This window comes from Choloepus didactylus, chromosome 12 (genome assembly GCF_015220235.1).
Source record: "Choloepus didactylus isolate mChoDid1 chromosome 12, mChoDid1.pri, whole genome shotgun sequence".
NCBI classification, from domain to species: domain Eukaryota; kingdom Metazoa; phylum Chordata; class Mammalia; order Pilosa; family Megalonychidae; genus Choloepus; species Choloepus didactylus.
Window position 1 is genome coordinate 28,920,558 of NC_051318.1, and position 14,582 is coordinate 28,935,139.

A 14,582-nucleotide genomic window follows, 5' to 3' on the forward strand; every position below is an offset into this window, starting at 1 on the left:
AGTGAAATCTAGTTTGTTTGTACAGGCTAGTGTGAAGCCTGAATACATCCCAGAGGAATCTGGACAGAGAATAAAAATGTATATGCAAAGCCTCCTTGAGAGACTGGGGGAAAATGTGGAAATATATTGAATTTCCTCACCTGGGGAATTAATGATATTCTCACAAGTATTGGGGGCTACCAATTTAGAAGGCCAAGCCCTCGATCTTGGGGCTTGCCCTTATGAAGTTTATTACTTTAAAGGATAGGCTAAGCCTACTTAAAATTGTGCCTAAAAGTTACCCCGAGAGAACCTCTTTTGTTCCTCTGATGTGGCCTCTCTCTAAACCAACTCTGCAGGTAAACTCATTGCTCTCCCACTGTGTGGAACCTGACTTCCAAAGGTGTAAATCTCCCTGGCAACATGGGGCATGACTCATCAGGATGAGCCTGGACCTGGCATTGTGGGATTTAGAAAGCCTTTTTGGACCAAAATGGGGAAGAGAAATGAGGCAAAATAAAGTTTCAGTGGCTGAGAGATCTTAAATATATTCGAGAAGTCATTCGGGAGGTTATTCTTATACATTACATAGATATTCCTTTTTAGCTTTTAATATATTGGAATAGCTAGAAGGACATACCTAAAACTGTTGAACTGCCACCCAGCAGCCTTCATTCTTGATGACAATTATATAGCTATATAGCATATAGTGTGTGACTATGTGGTTGTGAAAACTTTATGGCTCTCACTCCCTTTATACAGTGTGTGGACAGATGATTAGAAAAATGAGGACAAAAAGTGAATGAATAATAGGGAGGGATGGGGAGTGTGGGATGTTTGGGTGTTCTTTTTTATTTTAATTTTAATTTTAATTTTTATTCTATTTTGTGTGTGGTAATGAAAATGTTCAAATATTGATTGTGGTGATGAATGCACAGCTATATAATGGTACTGTGAATAACTGATTGTACCATTATATAGGATGATTGTATGGTTTGTGAATGTATCTCAATCAAATTGAGTTTTTAAAAAAGCAGTAGGATCTCATGGCACATCAGCTAGACCCCCAACCCCACCCCATCCTTCACTGGCATGGCACAGAGCTGGTCTATACTCCCAATGAAGAACTTGGTCCCTATTCCAGATGAAGCAGAGTAACCCTTGTGCATGTATTGGGAGCATGTATGGCTGGCCCAATCTGTCTGATGGTGATCTGAAGGACTTGCTATCCAGAAACTGTACCACATGTGCAGACAGTTCACAGAGCTTTCCTACAGTTCATGGAGGTTTCCTACAGAATGCTGTGAGAGAGCAGTCACATCATGCTGCCCACTACAAGTTGACTGCCAAATGCAGAACACACGTGCAGTGTCTGGGACCATGAGAAACTGTTTCCTAGAGAAGAGGGGACATTCTGAACCATGGAACAGGGTAATTCCTAGCATCACACATGCATGTCCAAGACAAGATGCATGCACTAAAAGGATCTATGGTTTGTATGGTTAAGTCCTAAAGAAGAGCACATGCACAGGTCAATCTGCAAAGACTGGGAAATGTGTTTTCTTTTTTTCCTTCTCTCTCTCTCTCTCTTTCTCTCTCTCTCTTTGGCTCCTGGCAATCAAGGAAAGTTCTGTCATAACACTAACTCAATACCAGCTTAAAGAACAGATGCCTCAGAATCTAAATTCCAGCAGTAACACATTAAAATATCAAAATGTTCAGATTTCAACAAAAGATTGCAAAGCATTTAAAGAGACAGGAAGCAATGGCCCAGGAAAGGAGACAATTGAAGCATTAGAAACCATAAATGAGGAAGACCACCCCTGGAACATAGCAGACAAAGATTTTTTTTAAAATGGTCCTAAATATGCTCAAAGAGCTAAAGGAAAATGTGGACAAAGAACTAAAGGAAATCAGGAAAATAACAGGTGAATACAAAGAGAAAATAATAGGTGAATACAAAGAGAATATCAATATAGAGATAGAAATTATGGAAAGGAACCAAACAGAACTGAAGACCACGTTAACAAAAATTTAAAATTCCCTGGAGGGGTTCAACACCAGATTGGAGCCAGTAGAAGAATCAGAGGATTTAAGATCAGATAATTGAAATCATTCAGTTTGAGAAGCAGAAAGTAAAAAGAATAAGTAAAAGTGAACAGACTAAGATTGATGAATGCACAACTGTGATGATATTGTGAGCCATTGATTGCATATTTTGGATGGATTGTGTATGTGTAAATACATTTCAATAAAATTGCATTAAAAAAGGAAAAAAAACAAAAAACTAATCTGAACACACACAAAATATGTAAGGATTCCTATTTGGAATGATGGAAATGTTTTGGTAATGGATGGTGGCGATTGTAGCACAACGTAGTGAACCCAATTAACAGCCCAAATTTATATCTGAATTTGGTTTAAAGGGGAAATTCTATATTTTTGGTAACAGAATAAAATTTTCAAAAAAAAAAAAAAAAAATCCTTGGAAGTATACTACCCAAACAGTGAACCCTAAGTTAAACTGTGGACTATAGTTAATAGTACAATTATAAAATGTGCTATATCAATTGTAACAAATGTTATACACCAATACAAGGTGTTATTAATAGGGTGGTATATGAGAATCTTATATTTCATGAATGATTGTTTTGCAAACCCACAACTTCTCTAATAAACGCAAAAAAGATGAAAAAAAAAAAAGTGAACAGAGCCTGAGGAATTTGTAGAACACCAGCAAGTATACTAATATATGCATTGTGGGAGTCCCAGAAGGAGAAGAAAGAGAGAAAGGGGCAGAGAGAATATCCAAAGAAATAATGATTGGAATTTTCCCAAATTTAATGAAAGAAATGAATATACATGCCCAAGATGCTCAACAAACTCTAAACAGAATAAACTCAAATAGATCCACACAGAAGAAAATTAGAATCAAACTATCACATGCCAAACATAAAGAGAGACTTCTGAAAGCTTCAAGAGAGAAACAATGTATCATGTACAAGGGAGCCTCAAAAGAGTAAATGCTGATTTCTCATAAGAATCCATTGAAACAAGAAGGCAGCGATATGACATATTTAAAGAGCTAAATGCAAAGAATTGCCAAACAAGAATTCCATATTTGGAAAATCTGTCTTTCAAAAATGAGGGAGAGATTAAGACATTCCCCGATAAACAAAAGTTAAGGGAGGTCATCACCATTAGACCAACCCTACAACAAATGATAAAGAGAATTCTGCATGTTGAAAGGACAATAGGGAACAGATCCAAGCCACATGAAGACATAAAGATCTCCAATGAGACTAGTGACATGGGTAAATATAAATGCCACTATTATCATTCTTTTGGTTTGTAACCCTACTTTTCCTTTCTACAGGATCTAAAAGGCAGATGCACAAAATATAAAGATAAATCATTGATTTGGGATTCACAATGTATAAACATGTAATTTGTGACAAGAACCACTTAAGGTACGGGGATGGAGGAGTATGGGAATATGGTAGCTTGTGTATACTATTGAAGTTAGGTTAGTATCTAAGCACATGAGATTGTTACAGATTTACATGTTAAATTTAAGCCCCATGCCAACTAAAAAGAAAATATCAGAGACTATGCAAACTCTTAGAGACAGAAATTAGAGTGCAGGTTGCCAAGAGCAGGGAAAAGGAGGAATGGAGAATTAATGCAGAATGTGCATAGGGTTTCTGTTCTGGGAGATGGGAATGTTTTAGTAGTGGAAGCTGGTAAGGGTTCTACAATATTGTGAATGTGATTAGTCCAATTGAATGGTATGCGTGGGAGTGGTTGAGATGGGGAAGTTTATGTTGTATATAATGTTTTCACAATTAAAAAAAGAAAGAGCTACCAGAGACAATGACAATTAAATGTAATACATGATCCTGTATGGGCTCTAGTAAGGGAGGAGGAAAGACTGAAAGGGACACTATTGGGACATACAAAAAATATGAAATATAGACAGTAAGCTTTATGGCAATATTAAATTTCTTAAACTTGCTAACTGCACTTAAGGTGGTTGCATAAGTGAGTATCCTTGTTTTTAGGAAATGTTCATGGCAGTATTAAATGTTTAAGGGTGCAATGTATACAGCCTACACTCAAGTGTTCAGAAAATGGATAGATAGATAGACAAATAGATATGGCTAATGTGGTAAAATGGTAAAATTAGTGTATCTGGGTATTTGGGGGTGTGAGAGGGTCAGTGGTAGGAGTATGATGGAGTTCTCTGGGTGGGGTTTGTATTAATTTTGTAACAGTCCTTTAAGTTTTAAAGTATTTAAAATAAAAAGTTAAAATATGTTTTGAAAAATTCTGAATGAGTCTTTTCTACACCAAAATGACTCAGCGGACAGTCTTATTCTGTATTATTCAAGACACCAAAAATGCTAAGATGCTCTTTTGATATGAAAAATAACTAACTAAATAAAAGCAATTTGAGTTAAAAAAAAAAAAAAAGAATGATGTTCTAATACAAGGTACAACATGGATGAACCTTAAAGTTGTCATGCTGAGTGAAATAAGTCAGCCACAAAGGGATAGATAAAGCATGATTTCACATATGTGAAATAGAGTATGCAGATTCATAGAGAACGAAAGTAGAGCACAGGTTGCTGGGACAGTGGCGGAAGGAAAATGGGGAGTTAGTGTATAATGGGTCCAGGGTTTCTGTTTGAAGTGATGGGAAAGTTCTGGTACCAAATGGTGGTGAGGTTAGTGCAACAATGTGAATGTGATTAATCCCACTGAATTGTATGCTTGGGAATGCCTGAGATGAGAAAGTTTAAGTTGTATAAATTTCCACTAGTTAGAAAAAAAAAGTGATTAAAGAGACAAGGGCAATTAGATGAAATACATAATCCTGGACTGGATATAATAAAGGAAGAGAAAAACCCAGACAGACATTATTGGGACATATGAATAAATTCAAATTTAGTCTGCAAGCAATATTAAATTTCTTGAAGTTTATAACTGTACTCAAGTTGGTTACATAAGTGAATATCCTTGTTCTTAGGAGATATACATGGGAGTATTAAGTGATGTATATAACCTACTCCCAAAGGTTTACAACATAGGTAAATAAAAGACAGAGAGAGAGAAATAGTCATACAGATGGGTAGATGGGTAGATTGATAGATAGCTAGAATGATATGGCAAATGTGGCAAAATATTAAAAGTTGGGGGATATGAATATCTGGTGGGGAGTATGTTGGAGTTCCCTGTATGGGTTGTGTATTATTTTTGCAACTGTACTGTAAGTTTGAAACTATTTCAAAATATAATGTTAAGGAAAAAAAACCAAACATGACTATTTAGTAACCCTTAGTAACCATTTATAAGATTACTCTCTAATAAAGTGTACTCAGAGTAAATGAAATGACACATGCCATGTAGTATACATATCTTATTTTGGTATATGATGCCCATGCCACCCATAATATTATATAAATGATAAAAGAAGCATAAAAAATAGTTTCTTTCAATAATATATTTTCATCCCAATCTGCGGTCGCAGTTGATTTATCTGGGGGGGGGGTGGCGGCCGGTAGCTAAATCCTAGGCTCCCAGGCTTGCTCTGAAGGTACCGGCGGCGGGGGCTCTTTCCCGGAGGCGAAGGCGAGGCGGGGGATTTGGCCAGGTCCCCGGCGGGGGGGGCGTGCAAGGTGTGGAGGGCGGCGAGAAGGAACAGGCAGGACACGGTACTTTGAGGGATGATGAAACCAAGAGAGAGCTTTATTAGGCGAGAGCACAAGCTTATATTGGGCGATTAGAGGGCGGGGTAGCTGTAGAGGTCGAAGGCTTGGATTGGTTCAGAGAGGGCGCAGAGGTTGAATGACAAGGGGCGGGAGTAGTTTTGGTAACTGCGCATGCGCACTGACGGTGGGGGAGTTGCTCTGGCAATGGGGAGTGTCAGGGGCAAGATAAGGGGGTGGGGAAAAGGCGGTTCCCTCCGGCAAGCCTCCCCTACGGTGGTATTTTGGGTGAGGAAATGGGGCCTGCCTCCGGCCTCACTTTCCCAGGCCTGGGGGGCAGTGGAGGGCGCTGTCGCCCGTGCCCACCACCCTCCCCAGGGGCTGATCAGGTCCCCCAGCCCAGGCCCGCCAAGTCGAAGCACGTGATCAGTATCCCGCATTTCCCCCTTTTTTCTAATTAAAGGAAGAAGCTTACCAGAGAGGTCCGCCAAAGGATGAGGGAAGGGGAAGGTTGGGGAGGGGAGAAAGGGTTGACGGTAGCTCAGCAAGGCTGGAGCTCAGCGTTGGTGTGGCACCCGGGTGCTCGACAGGAGCCTTGTTGCTTGCGGGATGGACGAGGATGGGAGGTTTAAAGTTGGAGGTTCAGATAAACTGGAGCTCGAGGTTGGTGTGATGTCCAGGCGATCGAGAAGGGCCTCGCGGTCGGCGGGTTGACCGGTGGCGGTGAGGTTGCGGAGGGTTGGTTGCTCTCTCGGAGTAGGGAGCGTCAGAGGTGGCGAGTCGCTGGTACTGGACTTGCACAAACGAGGAAAAAATAGCATCCGTTTGTTTCCTTACAAGCTGGACAATTCTGCGGATAATGCAGGGTCCTAAAGTGAGAACTAGAATAATCATTAGTAGGGGGCCGAGGAGAGGAAGAAGGTAAGGAAGGAGGGGAGTAAAGATGTGGGACCAATAGCTGGTGGCTTCACGGTCTCTTCTACGTTGCTCCAGTCCCTCTCGGACCTTTTTTAGGCTGTCTTCGGCGAGACCTGTGGAATTGGCATAAACACAACACTCTTCTCCTAGGGCGGCGCAGAGGCCGCCTTCTTTGAGGAGGAGAAGGTCGAGACCTCGGCGGTTTTGGAGCACTACCTCAGAGAGGGAATTGACAGAATTTTTAAGATGGGAAATAGCGTCTTGTAGGTGACGAATGTCCTCGTCAACAGCCGCCCGGAGGTGAGTTAGGGCGGAGCTTTGACTGGCTAATGCAGCGATTCCGGTGCCAGCGCCTGCAAGACCTAGGAGGGAGGCAATCGTGAGAACGGTGATGGGCTCTCGCTTTTGCAGTGGGGCAGGAGCTGCAGTTGTTTCCAGGCGGAGGAAGAAGTCTTCCTCGCTGTGGTATAGGACCCTAGGGATGAGGACAATCAAGAGGCAAGTTTCATGAGTTGTATTGAGGGTTTGTACATTAAGGCAGGGGGTAAGTCCTGTAGAGGAGCAGAGCCATTGGGAGGAGTTGTGGGGAATCAGAAACTTGGCAGAGCTGCTGGGAGAGGAGTAGTTGGCACAAGCTGTGAGGCTGGGAGAGCTACTCGAGCGAGGGCGGATGCACTTTCCTGTAAAGGAGACTGAATGAAAGGTTAAGGGGACGGCAGAGGTATTCCAATTGCATTCCGAAGGGCTGTCCTCTGTGTTTTCTGAAAAAGAGAGGTTGGAGGCGACCGGCTCATACAGGGGGGAGGAAGTGGAGAGGCAAAGCCAACAAGAGGAGGTAAGATTGGGGTTGGAGGAATTCACTGAGGTGAAGGCCGCTTGGATAAGGTCGAGGAGGGGAGAGGAGTAACGAGAGGGGGGTAGGAAAGGTTGGGGTGGTGGTGTTGGCGATGCGCTGTTTGTAGCTGAGGTGCGGTTTCCGGATGCGCTGCTTGTACTTGAGGTGCGGCTGGAGGGCTGTGGACTAAGAGGGTTAATGACTTTATTAGGACCAATGGCAGAGGGGTTTTTTAATACAGCCTCCTTTTTTATTAATATAAGGGAACCCGGGTCGGTCCCTTTTATGTAAATCCGAAAGCCCCAAGTTCGACCGAGGAGCCAAGAGGGATCAGCAGGGAGCTGCACAGTGAGATTTAAATGTGAGCAGTCACCTGTAGGTGCAGTGTGGTGATAACCTCCATAGATACCCCAGGTAATGGGTTCTTCAGGAGGCTTGCAGTTCAGGGGAGCCCATTTTAGAGTTAGGTAAAGATCAGTGGCGTAAGGCTTCCAATAAGTGGCTAATGTTTCACATCCCCAATATGCACAGTAATATTGGTTGGGAGTATTACAGTAAGGTTTTCCAGAGTTTGAGGATGGGCACATGTAATATTGGGCTTGATTCCAACCAGTGGGGCGTACTAAAGGAGTGGGAAATAAATCAGTTGCGTTGACAAGAAAAGAAGGTCGCCCTGCTGTAACTTGGGTTTGTATAACTGTGGAATCTTCCCATCGTGCCAAGGTCCATTTCCAAGGTTGGTGGGGGGAGTGGGGCTGAGAGATGGCCCGGGCAGAAGAGGCGAGAGCCAACATGATCGTAAGAAGGGAAGCAATACTAGGGTGAGGGTTGTGGAGGTGTAGGGGGCTGGCTTTTGCCTGCCTATAGAGGCGTATAATTTCTCTGATCTCTATATTCTCTGGGGTCTCACTCGGGCTGGGGTTCAGGCTCAGGTGTACTGTTGTCATCTGGTGCACCAGGCTGCGGAGACGACGGCGTTCTCGTCTCGTTAGACGCGTGGTTGCTGGTGGCGGGCCGGATTGCCCTTCCTGGGATCCAGATTGGTTGTGCTGCATCATCTGGGAAAACACAAGCAAACCCGCGCCCCTGGGCGAGGAGTGGGGAGGGACCCTTCCAGGCATTATTCTCTGGGTCCTTCCAGTAAACCATCGGGGCCTGGGTAGGCCTGTATGAGGGCCCCCAATGTTTATGTAGGGGCGAAAGCCCTTCCTTATTGAATGTGAGTAAATTAAGGTGAATAAGGGCTGCTATGATAAGGTCCCCTGGAGTCGCCTGGGGGAGCATTGCCCTTTCTTTTTCTATTTGTGTTTTTAAGCGGCGATGGACTGCTTCCACAATGGCTTGCCCCTGTGGATTATAGGGGATGCCGAAATGATGGGTAATGTTATATAACTGAAGAAAGGCTGCAAAGGAGGCACTGCGATAGGCAGGCCCATTGTCTGTTTTTAGGTCCCAGGGAACTCCCATGAAGAGAATTCCTTGTCTTAGGGCCTTGATACAGTGTTTTGCCGTTTCCCCGGCAAGGGGGACTGCATAACACATGGCCGAGAAGGTGTCAATTATTACATGCACATATTTGAGGCGTCCAAAGGACGGAACGTGAGTGACGTCCATTTGCCATCTAGAATTGGGCTTTAGGCCTCGTGGGTTGACTCCCTGAGGTTGCAGGGGGCCAAGCGGCGCAAAGGGCGCACAAGTTGCACAATTGCGGACAAGATGTTTACAGGTATCTAGGGGGAGGCCACATAGATGATGTAACGACGTAGCCGAAAAGTGAAACCTGGAATGCAATAACTTGGCCTGGTTAACAGCATCCCCCAGAGGGGCTGCCGTGTGGGTTAGCATAGCTTGGGTATTCTGAGCTGAGACCACTTGATCTACTATACTATTGCCATTAGCCAGGGGCCCCGGAAGGCCTGAATGACTACGAATGTGGCTAATGAACCAAGGATCCTGTCGATGCTCCAGGATGCTTCTGAGGTTAGAAAGTGCTTTATCAATGGCCGAGTCTCCCGGGAAAAAGGTGGAAAACGCGAGGACTCGGCAGACCTGATACGTGTAGAGGCTGTCTGTGAAAATGTTTACTGGGTGGTTGCAGTGGGCGTTTAGCGCGTATGACACCACCAGAATTTCCCCCACTTGAACTGAATGAAGGTTGACATAACTGAATAGGCGGGGTTCCGGGTGGTCCTGAGAATAAGAGAGGAAGGCAAAACGGGTTTTGGAGGCGTCAGTGAAGACGGTAGTGGCACCCGGGATGGGTGCAGAGGTGGGGAAAGGATGGAAGGGGCTGCGGAAGGGAAGCTTGGCGAGCCCCTGTAACAGTCGATGGCTAGGATAATGGCAGCTGAATTCCCCCTGAAATCCTTCCAAGAGGATTTGCATGTCCGGGTTGTCACGTATAAGCAGGCGGGTTTGGCCTGTGTCTAGGGGCCAAACAATTTTTTCTGGCGGCTCTCCGAATACATGAACAGCTAAGGTGACTAGATCTGAAGCTAGGCTGATCCAGAGCCGCACTGCGGGGCAAATTTTCCTAAGCCGGCTTTTAGCAGGGTGCACCCAAAGCAGAGGGCCTTCCTGCCACAGGCAGCCCATGGGTGTGCCGGGCGTAGGAAGGATGAGTGCTATGAGATTACCCTCTTTAGTGCTAAACCTGTTAAGACAACAGGCAGCAAGTGCCTTGTTAATAGCGGCAATGGCTTCCTTTGCCTCTAGGGTGAGTTTAATGTGCCGAGAGATTGCTAGCGGCGGGGTTTCAGGAACACTCAGCAGCATAAAAAGTGGTTGGAGCTGCGCGGTGGTGATCGGCAACGCAGAGCGGAGCCAATTGATCTGACCGCAGAGCTGTTGAAGCTCAGTGATAGTGACCCGATCCGGTATGTCCAGCTGGGGAGCGGACGGGGTAATAGTCTTATCAATACTAAACCCTAAGAAAGCTAATGGTGGCACAATTTGAACTTTATCGGGCTGAATCGTAAGGCCGAGGTCAGCTAAATTAGTGGTGAGGTCTTTAAGGATTAGAGGAAGTGCCTCGGCGTCCTCAGAGGCCACCAAGATGTCATCCATGTAATGGATGAGCATGGCCCGCTTTCGCAGGGGGGCCACTGCGTGATTAACATACATTTGGCAGATGGCTGGACTGTTACGCATCCCTTGAGGGAGGACTTTCCATTGGTACCTGCTAGCCGCGCCCGCGTGATTGGGGACGGGAACTGTAAAAGCAAAGCGCGGGCGGTCTTGCTCATGTAGCGGGATGGAAAAGAAACAGTCTTTGATATCAATGGTGGCTACATGATAATGGGCCGGGATGGCCACCGGATGGGGGAGGCCAGGCTGCGGGGAACCCATGGGAAGAATATGCTTATTGATTTCCCGCAGATCATTGAGGAGCCTAAATTTCCCTGTGGCCTTTTTATGAATAACAAACACTGGCGAATTATAGGGACTAGTAGAAGGCTCTATGTGGCCAGCGTCCAACTGCTCCTGGACAAGGGCTTGGAGTGCTACTAATTTATGCGTGGGAAGGGGCCACTGCTCCACCCATATAGGTTCCTCAGTATCCCACTGCAGAGGAACGGGCGCTGGAGGTGTTAAACGAGCAGTGGCGCACATTATTGGGGGGGCTGTGCGGTAAGCACTGCCCCAAAAGCAGCAAGGATATCACGGCCCCATAAAATTTGGTCTATGGTGTGCAGAAATAACGGGCGGAAGGTGCCTGAGTGGCCCTCTTCATCTTCCCACTTAATGGGTCTCATGGCCTGAAGAGAAGTAGAGGTACCGGTGGCTCCCACTACCGAGGGACCATCGAGAACCATGCACATGGTGGCATACTGAGCGGGCATGCAAGAGACTTCTGCCCCTGAATCAAGCGTGCCCGTGTACCATTGTCCCTCTATTCGTAACTTACGAGTAGGCTTTTCTGGAGTGATAGGGACTGTCCAGAGAAGCGCTTTACTGCCGGTGAAATGATTAATTTTATTAGAACCGGCTGGTACGCTGCCTCTTAGGGACGGGGCTGAGGCTCGCCCCGCTTGGAGTTTAAAGCATGCTCAGTGCCCTGGCGCCGACTGCCATCAGGGCACCATGGATAATAGAAGTTTTTTAAGCTATCCTTGCTAAGATCTCTGGGCCTGCTCTTGCAATCGCGCGCCCAGTGATAGCCACGCTGGCAGCGTGGGCAGGGAGTGGGAGGGGGGCGCCCATTGCGCTGCATGAAAGACGGGCGGTTGACCTCCACATGGGGGCACTCCCGGGCAAAATGACCGCTCCGCCCGCACTTAAAGCAACCGGTGGTGGTGGCTAAGGCGGCAGTGACAGCGCCAGAGACAGCCTGGGCTAGGGACGCGGTAGCTGGGTCAAAGGCGCTGCAGGCGAGAACCCAGTCATTAAGAGTTTTTTCCCGCAAGGGGAGAATGGCTTGTTTACAGGGGGAGTTAGCCCCTTCTAGAATGAGTTCCCGGGTGAGCGCTAGCTGGGCTTGGGGGTTGGTAACTTTTCTAGCACAGGCTTCCTCAACCCTGGAAACAAAAGTGGCGAAAGGTTCGTTTGGCTCCTGGAGGAGCTTGGTAAAGTTGTCAGGTCGACGGGCAGAGCAGTTGGCAAACGCGCGTAATGCGATGCCTCTGAGGACAGTCCAGAAGGCAGCAGGGGCATTAATATAAGCAGACGCATTTAGAAACGCTCCAGTGCCCAAATAGGCTTCGGGGGGATGATAGACTCCAATGGTCGCGTCTTGCTCACTTTGCTTAGCTGCCTCTGCCTGGAAGTGAGCACGCCAATCAACAAACTGACCGGGGTTAAAAATTGAACGGGCAAGCGAGGCCCAGTCTTGGGGGAGGCAATAGTTCATGGCTAGATCCTGCAGTATTTGGGAAGCATATGGGCTACCTAACCCGTCCTCCTTGACGGCCCTGCGAAGCTGCTTGACAGTATCTAAATCAATGGGATACCAGTCGTACGGTTTCTGTGGGGTGGGGATAGGGTTAAGAGGAAAGCAGCGAAAAGCACGAGAGAAAGGAGGACGCGCTTGCAAAGGGCTTGGCGCAGGAGTGGGGGTAGGGGGAGCGTTGCCCCAAGGGTTGCCTTGAGGTGTAGAAGGCAGCCAGGGGTTGTTAGTCGGCAGGGTGGGAGGAGCGGCGGCAGCTGCCGGCAGCGGCTCCGAGGGGGAGCTTGTCGAAGGGGGAGGTGGAAGTGGGAGGCCCCAAGCGTCGCAAGATGGCGGCGCGGTAGGCGTGGCCAAGGCACAAGATGGCGGACCAGCCCCGCCCTGTGAAAGGGCGGGGTCTAAGGCACAAGATGGCGGACTAACTCCACCCTGTGAAAGGGCGGGGCCTAAGGCACAAGATGGCGGACTAACTCCGCCCTGTGAAAGGGCGGGGCCTAAGGCATAAGATGGCGGACTAGCTCCGCCCTGTGAAAGGGCGGGGTCTAAGGCGTAAGATGGCGGACTAACTCCGCCCTGCGAAAGGGCGGGGCCTAAGGCATAAGATGGCGGACTAACTCCGCCCTGTGAAAGGGCGGGGCCTAAGGCGTAAGATGGCGGACTAACTCCGCCCTATGAAAGGGCGGGGCCTAAGGCGTAAGATGGCGGATTAGCTCCGCCCTGTGAAAGGGCGAGGTAAAGCGCATGTGGTTTCCGGCCCGGCTTAGGGCTGACGTCATTACTAGAGCACTTCCTCCCCTCAGTAGAAGAAGGAGGAAGTTCGCCATTTTGGAGCAGTCTGGGGGGGGCGGTTGCAAAGACGCACACGGCGCCAAACAAAGAAAGAAACACACAAAGGACTACAGCAAAGTAATGAAGGGGAAGAGGGAGAGCGTTAGGAGGAATGGGGGTCATAGAAGAAAAGGACGAGAAGCAGACAAAAGAATGGGTAGTGGGGAAGGGAGGAGCGGCTTCGGAGCGGCGAGGAAGAGGCGGCCCCTGATGCGGAGCGGCGAGGGAGAAGCGGCTCCGGGAGCGGCGAGGGAGAGGCGGCCCTTACCTTGCAGGCGAGGAAAAGAAGAGCTGGAGAGGCGTTCGGGCGAGCGAGTGGCTTCACGGGACCGCTGCGTGGAGAGGACGTCTAACTGCAGTTGCCCCACGTTGGGCGCCAGTTGCGGTCGCAGTTGATTTATCTGGGGGGGGGGTGGTGGCCGGTAGCTAAATCCTAGGCTCCCAGGCTTGCTCTGAAGGTACCGGCGGCGGGGGCTCTTTCCCGGAGGCGAAGGCGAGGCGGGGGATTTGGCCAGGTCCCCGGCGGGGGGGCGTGCAAGGTGTGGAGGGCGGCGAGAAGGAACAGGCAGGACACGGTACTTTGAGGGATGATGAAACCAAGAGAGAGCTTTATTAGGCGAGAGCACAAGCTTATATTGGGCGATTAGAGGGCGGGGTAGCTGTAGAGGTCGAAGGCTTGGATTGGTTCAGAGAGGGCGCAGAGGTTGAATGACAAGGGGCGGGAGTAGTTTTGGTAACTGCGCATGCGCACTGACGGTGGGGGAGTTGCTCTGGCAATGGGGAGTGTCAGGGGCAAGATAAGGGGGTGGGGAAAAGGCGGTTCCCTCCGGCAAGCCTCCCCTACGGTGGTATTTTGGGTGAGGAAATGGGGCCTGCCTCCGGCCTCACTTTCCCAGGCCTGGGGGGCAGTGGAGGGCGCTGTCGCCCGTGCCCACCACCCTCCCCAGGGGCTGATCAGGTCCCCCAGCCCAGGCCCGCCAAGTCGAAGCACGTGATCAGTATCCCGCACCAATCAGAATATAAAATGTCAAAGAACTGACATTTTAATTTCCATAAAGATCAAATATATATAAGGTGTCTCCTAAAGCTATTTGTATTATTATAAATTTATTGCATATCTGAGCAGAATTTGAAATGTAATAATACCTAGGTTTTTCCCATAGGACACTTCCAAATGCAGACTGTTCATTTTGCCTTTTTTTTATTTGTTACCCATGTGAAGACCCCTACAGCTTTAGAAACAAAAATAAATAATATGATTTTGATAATGTTGGTTCACTCATGATTTCCACGCTTGTGCCTTGAGCATCCAGACTACAAATCAGAGACCATGAAAGGAAGATTCTGTGAAACTACCCCTAGAATGGGGGAATTTAATTTTTCCTTCAAGTGTTAGAGTAACCAAGGAGCCTATTACCCAACAAACTAA